Genomic DNA, 12333 nt, shown 5'->3' with positions numbered 1-12333 from the left:
CCTTACACATTTGCAATAGGCTGGAAAATATGACATATGACCTGTGATCATCTGGACTGGCAACCAGCCACTACATAAGACATCCTAGATCATCTCAAGAGATGCTAGACCAAAAGTAGCAGTCCTTTTGGCTATAATGGTAGCTGAGATACTTGGTTCACATGTCTACATCTAATCTTGAACAAAACCCTCTGTTGGTGTCTAATCTAAGACAACCTTGAAGGTTCCTGATAGTGGAGATATGTTTCCTTCCATCTGTGATGATAAATACACATCCAAGGATGGGATGAACTCCTTTGTGAAGGTGCTGGTCTCCTTTCACTGACTTTAGAAGGAGCTTTAAATACTAGTTCAAACACCTCATTTTGGATAGCTAGACAGGGATTTATTTTGCCTAATTTGGGGTGACTTCAGTGTAGATGTTTGCCCTGATCCATTATCTAAATTCCCATTGTAGTCCATAGAGTTCTAGGAAATTATTCACTTTATCTCGAAAAAGACATCTTTATTGGTAAGGGGAGCTGATCAACAGAACTCATTGAGTATATCTTCATTGACTGTAACAGAGATCAAGCAGCTCACGTAGACCCATTTCAGGCAAAGACAGGTGATCTTAATCTCATAAATAGTGTACCTACAGTTCATATTTGCACAGTTCATAAAATAAAAGGATGACTTTCCATTTTATTTTCAAACTCAGCTTGAATTCAAACTGGATTTTTTCTTTTTCAGGTAACACATTGTAACTGTGCAGATCAGATTATAATCTGGGTTATACTCCACAGCATCAGAGTAATTTACACAATGTGACTGTATTATCTCTGAATCAGATTAGGGATCTGTGTGCAAACAGACAAGTCAATGTGAAGTTATTTTATCATTAGACTTGAAATGCACATTATTCTTAGTAGTGCTGTTTAGGGGAGAGAAGCTAGGTCTCTGGTAAATCCATGTCAGGTACTGAAATGGTAAAATGAGGAATTCAGGCTTCTAAGACATTCCAGTTTGGGTTTCCTGACCTGGCTATTATTAAAAAATATTTCTGTAGTAATATTTACTTGCACAGCAAATATACTGCTTCTGAACCATAGAAGATGTATTAAGCATCACCCTTATGCTGCTCTACTGATAGAAAAATATCAAATAACCACAGCATTTTAAATGTTTTATTTGCTTTCCAAAAGCCTATGTAAAGTACAGCAAAGGAACAAATGTGATTATTCTTTTAGCTGCTTTCATGTTCTTCTGATAGCCAGAAGTCCAGTACATTAGGACTCGGACAGTAGTAGCCTCATAAGAAGCTGACACATTTGTGAATAGGAGTAATAAAGAGATGGGACAAATATAACCTGGTGGTACATAATAAAAATATTGTGGCTAAAAGTAGCAATCATTAATATGTAGGTTCTACCTGAAACATAATTTTGTAAGTCTGACACAGTTTTGATATGTATTGTCTTTCTTCATGACTTCCACACCAAGGTACTGAACAAAAAACTAATATACATGCATGTCTACATGGGAAATTTCCCCCAGAATAAATAAGGAGTTTCGAGAGTCTGGGAAAGTTGTAGGAAAGCACCTTAAGTTTGATTCACTGACAATCCTGCTTTCGCTGACTTCTTTGAGTACTCAATATTTTGACTTGAAAGTCAAAAACTGTTGACTGACTTAGAGATGAATTAATGTTAGAAGTAAATTGATTGACCTTGGTTTATCACTTGCTGGCATGAGTCAGAACAGAGCCCAGAACAGAGTCCAAAAATTATTGGTTTAGCTCCATAAAATAAATATAAATGTGGCAACCACTTCTTTGGCCGTAAAAGTCAGCTGCTATCATTCTCCCTACTCATGAGGAGAAGGCTTGAAATTTTTATGAAGTCATTTTGTAAATTATCTGTGCTCTTTAAAAATTAAAGATCACTTAAAGAATCCTTGTACTGGTATTTCCTCAATGATCCTAAATGAAGCTTACACACATAACTGAATAGAATCAAGAATCATAGAATGGTTTGGGTTGGAAAGGGACACCAAAATCATCTAATTCCGACCCTCCTGTCATAGGCAGGGACACCTTCCACTAGACCAGGTTGCTCAGAGCCCCATCCAACCTGGCTTTGGACACTTCCAGGGATGGGGCATCCATAACTTCTCTGGGCAACCTGTTCCAGTGCCTCACCACCCTCATAGTTAAGAATTTCTTTCTAATATCTAATCTAAACCCACTCTCTTTCTGTTTAAAGCCATTACCCCTTGTCTTGTCATTACATGCCCCTGTGAAGTCTGCCTGCATCTTTCTTATATCTCCCTTAAGATACAGGAAGGTGCTCTAAGGTCTCCCTGGAGCCTTCTTTTCTCCAGGCTGAACCACCCCAGCTCTCTCAGCCTCTCCTTGTAGCAAAGGTGCTCCAGCACCCTGATCATTTTTGTGGCCCCCTCTGGACTTGCTCCAACAGGTCCATTTCTTTCTTTTGCTGGGAGCCCCCGACCTGAATACAGTACTGGAACACAGTAATGCACTGTTGAAAGAAAGAAGTGTTCCAAAATCTGATCCCTCCTCACAAATGATAGAAAATTTTCTGAACAGTCCTAAATTATTAGGAGTGGATTCTACTACCACAGCATTTCCTGAATGGAACCCTGCACTGCATGGTGTCTGCAAAGCCAATGGACCTATTAATTTGCCAGGTACTGCTACCTGTTAAGTCCTGATGTATGGACAATAACTCATGCTGGTTAAAATAAGTTTTATACCATGCATTGACACAAAGCATTCCATTTGAGTTTACCTGGAAGTCAATCAAATCCATAAAATTTAAATTTTCATGGAAATCAATCAAATGCACAAAAATTATATTAATTTAGATGACTAAATGCAGCTCTTGCATGGTGAAAACTCTTCATGTAGTAACATATACTTTTACCTACATCAGAAGCCTTAAATTAATTTTCTCCCTTTTTCACTTTAAACTCAAAATCCATTTTCGCTCAATTCATGTGTGAAGAAAAAAATTAAAAATGTACCATCAAGACAAGTGATATGGTTATAGTGTGATTTTAAAGTATTGGCAGGAAGAACGTATCAGCTCTGAACAGATTTATGCATCTTTGAAAAAATTATTATTTTTCTTGAATAAAAGTATTTGCACCAGCATATCAGGCATAAACACTTTAAGAAAAAGGAGGAAAAAAAGTCAGGTAGATGCTGCGTTCTGCATAAGGTAACTAGTGAAGGAAAAACTAGGACCTCAGGGACAAAGTCTGTTTCCAGAAAATTAATGTTATCTTGATTAAAAAGTCCTGTATTTTCTGTTCATTTTAAGAAATAAATGTCTCTTCGAATTGTTCTTACAATAGAATTCTGATTAGGAAAAAAGCTTACCCTTGCATAGATGGGTGAAGACCACTTGTAAATTCTGTTTCAGTAAAGTAGGAAGTGGAGGTGTGGTAAAGTCTAAATGAGACTGAAACAATGCGTTAGCCTTCTCCTGTTGCTCTGTGCAAGTGAAAATTTCACTCTCAAGGAAGAACAGTCCTGGTACTGTTGACTTTCATGAGATCAGCTTTTCTTACTAAATTATTGCCTGCCTGGTTCATTCTCAGGGGCAGAAATGCACTTCTGTCTCTCCACTTCTTCCTTTAAGAACATATTTAGATAAAAATTATTGCTTTTATTTCCCAATTGTATTTTAATGAACTGCACAAGTCTGGGAATGTGCCAATGAATAAATATATATGGAAGATTGTATATATTTCTTAATATGTATATAACATAATTTTGATCATCTGAACAATTTGATGCACTTAAAGATGTTTACAGATTTAATGGAAAATGTGGAAGACAATTTATTTTCAGTCATCTGAATATGTTGCTATTTTAACTGGATCTTGCACACTTGGTCTATGACAATAAATGAGTATTTTACCTCAAGTTATGAGTGTGTAATGAGAACACTATGAATATCAGCTGCAGAACACACAATTGATTCCTGTTCATTGTCTTGTTAGTAACACCTCCAGCTGACTAATTGTTTTTTCAGTCTATATTTATAAATATTTTTGTCATAACATTATTCTGGGTTAAGAACATTAAATCCATTTTTAAAAAATGGATACTCCTTATTTAACAAGTAGAGTTGGAGGTTGAACTAACAAAGATCATGACACACTGTGAGACCCACTGGACCCAGTCACAGAGGTGGAACTGTCACATTCACTAACTGAAGACTCTTGTGTTCAACTCTGGGGGTTTTAGTCCTTATGAATAGTTGGGAAAGTCCTATGGAGTATCTATCATTAGGGTTCACTCAAAAAGTAAATTAATCTCATGGCATCGGGCAGGCATAATTCCAAATAGTTCAGTGGCTTCAGAACAAAGCCTTGAAATTGCTGTATAAAGGGAGAATTCTTCTTTGGGAGAATAAAGAAGAGCTAGCCACAATAACAGCATTAAAAAAAAATCATGTTTTATGTCTGAAATACATACCAACTCATTTTACTCTTCTGTAAACCTACTGAGGTTCCCTTTACCTACGGTCATGTGATAAAATCAACTAAATGCATGCCAACTGACAGTGTAGGCAATCATAAGTAAGGTTTGTTGATGCCACCTGTGTTTTATTTACAAACTAATGAACAGTGAGGTCTTGTCCTAAAAAAAAAAAAAAAAAAAAAAAGAAAGAAAACAGCAGTTCATGTGACCATACTTTTACATCGCTCATGGCAAATAACCTGGTTGCATATATTTAGTGTAAATGTAACCTTTTCATCCTGGGAACATAAATCCAAAAATCTTTGCAAAAATTAAATTATACAGTCCTGTTCCATGGCAAAAGATGCGCACTGCTAGAAATGCGCACTTCACAATTCCTGATTTTCTGAAGTCCCCATAAGACACTGACAACACACACAGGATAGAATGAGGGCAAAATGTGGAAGACTGCACAATGATGAATTTAAATGCTTCTTATTTAGCCCACAAAACAGAGCTTGCCTGATTACTGTGAACATAGAACAAGTGCAGAAATATGCCAGGACAAGGAAGCACTCGGAAAATCCTGGTGCTGTCCAGGAGAGTTTATGGGAGGATAATACCACAACTATTGCTAATAGAAATGTGGTTCCTCTAGTAGACTATCACTGTCCCCCTCCAATCCTCTGCTGACAGCACACTTCCAGGACTCTATTTTTTGACTCTTTACTGCATTAGTACCTCTTTCTCATGCTACTTTTTTCCCTCTTTTTCACATCAGAAGCATCTTGGTCCAGCCTTGTTTCCCCAGCCTTACAGAGAATGATTTGCTTACATGACTGAGGAGTCTTAAGCAGTTTCTACATCTGCCAAGAAAGTTTTTCACAGAAAAAACTGACTCTCATAGCCTCTTGCTTTCAATTTCAGTACTTTTTCTAGTTTTGAGTAGTTCATATCAAAAAGGAAAAAAAAACACTTCAAAACCATTTTTAAGAAACTTTAAAATAAAGACTACCTCTGGCTTGAAATATTCACATCTGTGTGGCAATGAGTGTATGAGTAGATGTAATTTTCCCTCAGAATCTCAATAATACTGTCAGAATTCCAGCATCATGTTTTAGGTTGGGAGGGCCCTCCGAAGTCAAACTGTCCAATCCCCTGCTCAAAATAGATCTGAACAGATCAAGTTGTTGAGGTCCATGCCCAGTCAATTTTGAACACCTCCAAGGCCGGAGACTACACAACCTCCTTGGACATCCTGCATCAGTATTTGATCATTCGTATGTATTTTTTCCCTCTAATATCTATTTGAAATCTTCTATATTGCAACTTGCTTCCATTGCCTCCCATCCTATCACTGTTTGCCCTTAAGAAGACTAGCTCCATCATTCTCTGATCAGCTAGTTGTGGACTGCAGTACAGCCTGTCATTCAGCCTCTCTTCTCCAGGCTGAATAAATGCCACTTTCTCAGCCTTTCCTCAAGTGGCCTGTGCTCCATATTCTTTACTAGCGTGGTGGCCTCTGCTGAACTTACTCCAGTATATCAATACGTATCTTGCACTTGAGAGTCCAAAACAGGACACAGTATTCTAGATGTGGTCTTAAAATCTCTGAACAAAGTGGAAGGGTCACTTCTCTTGCCCTGCTGGTGACCCTTTTCCTAATGTAGCGCTCTGCTGCAAGCACATGCTACTGGCTCACGGTCAGCTTCTTGTCTGCAAGGGACCCCCATGACCTTTTCTCTAGAGCTGCTTCCAAGATGGCTGAGCCTCAGCCTGTAGTGTTACGTTATTTCATCCTACAAGCAATATCATGCTCGTACTGAACTTCATGGGGTTCCTCACAACCCATTTTCTCAGCTTGAGAAGGTCCCTCTGAGTAGCAGCTCTGCCCTTCAGGACGCTTTCTCCAACTTGGTGTTGTCCAAAAACTTGCTAAGGATGCACTCTGTCTCATCATCTGGGTTGTTACTGAAGACTTTAAGTAGGATTGGTTCCATTATTGATCCTTGAGGGACCCCACTGACCATTAGCTGGACTTTGCAACACTAATCACAGCTCTTCAGGTCCACCAGTTGAGCGAATTCCCGACCCACCATTTTGCTCTCTTATACAGCCCTTACCTTCCAAATTCAGTGACAAGGAGACTATGGGACACTGGTTCAAAGACCACATTAAAATCAAGGTACACAACATCCACTTCCTCTCCCTCGGCCACAGCACTCATCACCTCATCACAGAAAACAGGGAGGAAGGTCAGGTATTATTTCCCTTTGGTAAATCTGGAAAAAGAGATAAAGGTGAGAAAACAAAAGCCTTTGGGGTGATCTAATGGCAGCCTTCTAGTACCTGAAGGGAACTTACAGAAAAGATGGATCAAGACTATTTACAAGGGCATGTAGTGACAGGACAAGGGGGAATAGGTTTAAATTGAGAGTAAGTTTAGATTCGGTATTAGGAAAAAATTCTTTACTGTGGGGGTGGTGAGGCACTGGAACAGCTTGCCCAGGAAAGCTGTGGATGCCCCATCCCTGGAGATGTTCAAGGCCAGTTTAGATGGGGCTCTGAGCCACCTGGTCTAGTTGAAGGTGTCCCTGCCCACAGCAGGAGAGTTGGAACTAGATGAATTTCAAGGTCCCCTTCCAACCCAAACCATTCTATGATCTATGATAAACCTGTGCTGGCTGCTCTTAATCACCTCCTGGTCTATTTGTGAGTTTAGAAATTAATTCTGAGTGGATTTGCCCCATCACCTTCCTAGAGACTGAGGTGAGACTGACCAGCCTGCAGTCTCCTGAATCCCTCTTCTTGTCCTTCTTAAAAATGATATAACATTTGCCTTTTTCCAGTTATGAAGAGCCTCTCCAGTTGTCATGTCATTTCTAAAATGTTGCAGTGTGGCATCAGATGTGATTATCAAACTTCCACAATACCCTTAGATGGATCCCATCTGGTCCTATGGACTTGTGTATGCACAAGAGGCTTAAGTGATCCCTAACTCTTTCTTCCTCTGCTGTGGGTACTGGTTTGCTCCCACGGATTCTGCTAGAAGACTCGGGGACCAGGGACCCCTGAGGACAAGCTTCCAAGTGAAAACTGAGACAAAAAACGCACCGAGTGCTTCAATTTTTTCCTTGTTGCTTCTCACTAGGTTCCCTGCCCCACTGAAAAGTGGGTACCCATGGTTTTTACCCTTCCTTTAATACCAAGCTATTCACAGGTACATCCTTGTTGGCCTTCACCTTGGTCACTCCAGGACTTTATGTGCTGTGTCAAGGAGATTACTGCACAGATTCAATTCCAATCTCTGTATTACATTGCCTGAAGCAGCCTTTCCCTTTCCATCCCATTTGCAGCAGCCTGCTGCTTTTTTGTATGACTTAAGTTAAGCTGGTGCAGGTTAATCTTGATGATTTAAACTAAGTGCACAGCCCAGTGAGAGACTTTATTGGCAAGACATCTAACATTCCTTGACAATGACATTTTGATGAAATGCTACAGCAAGTTGAGAAGGAAATATTTTGTGAATGAATCAATCAATCAAAAAGAAAGAACAGGCTTTGGGATTTTTTTCCTTTTATATTTCAGTAGCAATCTAGGGACTTCCAAAGGATATTTTTGACATGGGAAATGTTATAATATTCTGCACTTTTCACTACTCAAGCAGAACTTCACTGAAAGTCTACTTCAGCAGTCTGATTCAAGCACTTGTGTGCCGCTTAATGTTAAAGCATCTTTGTCAAAAGCTGCACTTAGCCAGAGTAACTACTGCAAACCTATTTTCTATTTCCTTTATCATTCACTTTGTTCAAAAGGCAATGAACCAGAAATATTTATATGAAGTACACATAATATATATAATTTTCAATATATAAGCTAGATTTTCCATATTGTAATGCATCACCAATCCCGTATGCCTTAGTTTATAAATGACAATTCATAAAGCTAAGAACCAGCAATCCCAATGCTTTTCAAATAGAAAGTCCTAATTCAGTCTTTAATCAACTGCGGCCTTTTTGTCATACTCCAGTTCCTATGTCACTGTAAATTAATGCAAATTTTGTGTTCATAGGACTAGATTCCTGCAAGGGTTAATTAGTCTTAGTCTAAGCACTTTACACAATAGCACAGGAATTTCAAGCAACATATCATTAAACACAGTGAATCAAGAGATTTTTTCCCTTTGCCCTAAAGTGGCACTAATCGTACATTGAGTGTCACTGCAACACCATGAAAGCCTGTTCTGCTGCTAAATTTCAAGCAGATATTTAGTATTTTAGAGTATTTTGTTCAATCTGCAGATATGAACTCTCAAAAAGCTACTGCAGTGATTGATCTGGATACTCTCAGGTTGGACACAGTAAAAGTGAACACAATGGCTCTAACAGCCCTTTCTTGTGTAGATCGTGAATTGATAGGGTATTCAAGTTATCTGTATTAAAGCACCTTCTGCATATGGAGCTTGTGTGGAGAACATTTTAATAAAAAAAAAACACCAGAAAAACCCCTAAAACAAAATGATAATGCCCCATATATATAGGGACCATCTTTCAAATGCATTACATACAAGGAACTAGGTGCCCTCAAGTACCATTTCTTTGGGAAAGAAGTTTTCAGACTCCAGAGTTTCATGCTGCCTCTTGTTCTCCACCTATTTTTCCAAAATATACACTTAGTTTGCTGAACAACTTATGCCATCATCTTAACTTTTCCTATACAAAAACAATGCAAGGATTAAGTGAAATGCTATGTATGAAAAATGCTGTTATTTGAAACTATTTGATGTGCTATTGATGTCTTTGTTCTGTGCCCCCTCGCTTTGTCACCTCAGAGGGCTGGGGCTTTGTTACAACAAGGTATTCATTCCATGACCTTTTCATCCTGATATACTCTCCCTCATGTGCTCATCAAAAGCATCAAAAGAATCTTTTTTTCCCTGCTGGAAGCACAAAGACACCAAAGAACATTTGGAGTCATGAAGATAAAAAAGAGAAATGTATTTTATTCTTCCCCCATCACTGTCTATTTATATTTTTAAAACCAGCATATGTGTTAACAGTATGGCCCTTAAATGTTATAGGGCTTTTTTGTATTTAGAAATTTATTATTCCTTTAAGATTTCTGCATTATAAGAGATATGTGTGCTTTTGGAGGGTAAGCAGTAAGTATTATCTTCTCTCATTAGGTCACAAGTAGTTAAAACATTCCGAGTTTCCAAGTGGCTGACAGCTCACTCATCTGTTGCATTTAAGCAGTGTCCTCACAGTGTTAATTGGCTAAATTGCAACACAAAAAGTATTTAAACACACAAAGTATTTAAAAATGAAGAATATTTATTTTTTAGGATCTCTTAAAAGAAAACACTTGACAGACAGGTTTTTTATCCCCTCATACCTAATGTCTGGTTTCTTTTGCCTTTAGACATGCTGATACACCTCTTCATCTACAGTGTAAAGCACCAGGAAAAGAAGAAGCAGGCACCTAAGTGATCTTTAGGAAAACATGATAAAATATTGTTTGTAACGTTCATATTTCTTCTCTGGCATATGAGATCTGACAACAGTAAGGGCTAAATCGTTTCCTATGGTTCTTCAGAGACATTAGCTGCTGGAAGGATAATGGCCCTCTCTTCATGAAGAGACAAATGCTTCAGATTTGACTGAGGCTTCCCTGGTCAACCACTTGTTAAATAAGCCTATTTGGAAAGAATGAGTAAACTAAGACTAAGAGACATTTCTTTTCAGATGCTCTCATTTCAGACAATTATTGCATAACTTGTTACGGAGCCCCTGTAATTCTACTCATAGCTCTTTTCATTTATGTTTACTGGATTGGCACAGGCTGCAAGATTTAACTTAGGGGTTTCAAAAGCCCATGATTCTTTCTTTGAAGATGCAAAGTACCCTTTGTAAAAAATTCACATCCTCAGCTTTGAACTTCAGCAGCAGTCTATTATTTTAACACTTCATTTAAATGTAAATGTGCTATTTTCTAAACTTTAAACTTCTAAACTGCTGCATGATTTCCAGACTCCACAATGAAGGTTTTCATGTTTCCTCTAGATTATACAGAAAGAAGTCTCCATAATTACAGAGAGGAAAGAGCAAGGCAAGGGTTTCAGCAGAAGAAAACACACCTGAGTTGGTAACTGATTAGCTGCACTGAAATAGAGGCCAGTCATTCTCAGGCTGCATAGCATTTAAAGGTAGTAGGAAAAGACCATTTAAATCCCTCATGCAGCTACAGAACAAGACAGAAGCCTCATCCCATGCTGAAACAGCAATCTATCTGTATAACTGATGCATTTATGCAAGACATACATGTACAGTCCTAGTTAGATTGAAACTGCCACTGATAATAGGGATTATGCCTTTTCGTGTAGGAGGAAGTCTCCACACTACGGATTTCATTTTTTATCATATATGGCCACTATACGGCGTTCATTCTGCCACAAGTTTATGTATTAAGTAAACAACAGGCAAGTAAAACCATCCTGAGATTTCATGTCATGGTAAAATGGGAAGGAAGTCTTTTCATCATAGTGGAATAAAGCAATAATCCTCAGGAGATCAAAGAAATATAAAAAGATTATCAGCTGCCAATTCTGTCCATTATTTGCCATTTTCTTCAAATAGTGCATCCACAAAATTTAAACTCTCTTTTCCAGGAGTAGGAGGAAACAGCAAGAGACGCAGAGAATATCTAACTGTACTCTGCATTTCTCCCTGTATTCAGGGATCAGCTACAAGGGCACCATGCTTATACATACTAAATGTTCTTCATCCAAAATCTCAATTCTGGAACTTCCAAGAGCACAGTGTGAGTTTAGATTTGCCTGATTCCTATGCATAAGGCTGTCACATCAATGTCTTTTTGCTAGTCTTTTACGCTGTATATCAGGCATATTAAGCCACCAAGCACACAAAAACGGGTGTGCAGGATCCTACAGATTTCCTGGTGGCACATCCTAGTTGCTAAAGGGCCACATTTGTAAGCTGCATGATGAATTTTTAGACTCAAGTCCTCAAGATTAAGAGAGTAGGTTTGCTAATTTTAGCTTGATTTCTCTTCACCTATGGTTCTTCATTTTAACAGCCTCTCAGTGTACTGTGTATGGAATATCAGTTTAGTTTTCCTCCACAGATAAGTAGAAACTCCCAGGGAAACATATAAATCTAGAATCATGTTCATATAAATCCATAACATACAAACAGTAGTGAGATCATACCTACTCTTTTGTTTCATCTTAGTTTTCAGTTTTTGAACTGTCATGATTCTGGCCAGAACAGGGTTAAATTTTGCAGTAGCCAGGAGGGGGCATGGCTAGGACCTAGAGGTAATTCTATATCACCTCAGTTCACCACCGAGGTTGGGGAAAGGGACTGTCTCTTCTAGGGAGAAGGGGTCCCTTCTGGTCAAGAAAATGTGGTGGGGAGAGCCAGTATTTGTTTATTGTCATGGCCTTTTCTGTGGAAATTGCTCTTTTGTCTTATATCTTTTGTTACTAGTATTGTTGCTATAATTTGTGTTTTCTTATCTCTTTGCTGTTTCCATTAAATTGTACTTATCTCAGCCCATGATCTTTATCTTTGGTGCCTCCAACTGGAGGATGAGGGAGGAACAAGTGATTTTAGTGGGAGCACTAAATTGGACCATTCCTAAACCATGACATCACAGAATCACAGAATACGCCGAGTAGGAAGGGACTCACAAGAATCATCAAGTCCAACTCTTAGCCCTCCACAGGACTATCCCCAAGAGTCACACCATGTGCCTGAGAGTATCATTCAAATGTTTCTTGAACTGTCAGACTTGGTGCCGTGACCACTTCCCTGGAGAGCCTGTTCCACTGCCCAACCACC

This window comes from Lepidothrix coronata, unplaced genomic scaffold, assembly GCF_001604755.1.
Source record: "Lepidothrix coronata isolate B3197 unplaced genomic scaffold, Lepidothrix_coronata-1.0 Scaffold76, whole genome shotgun sequence".
In the NCBI taxonomy this organism is placed as follows: Eukaryota; Metazoa; Chordata; class Aves; order Passeriformes; family Pipridae; genus Lepidothrix; species Lepidothrix coronata.
Note: the sequence above shows the minus strand (reverse complement) of the source record.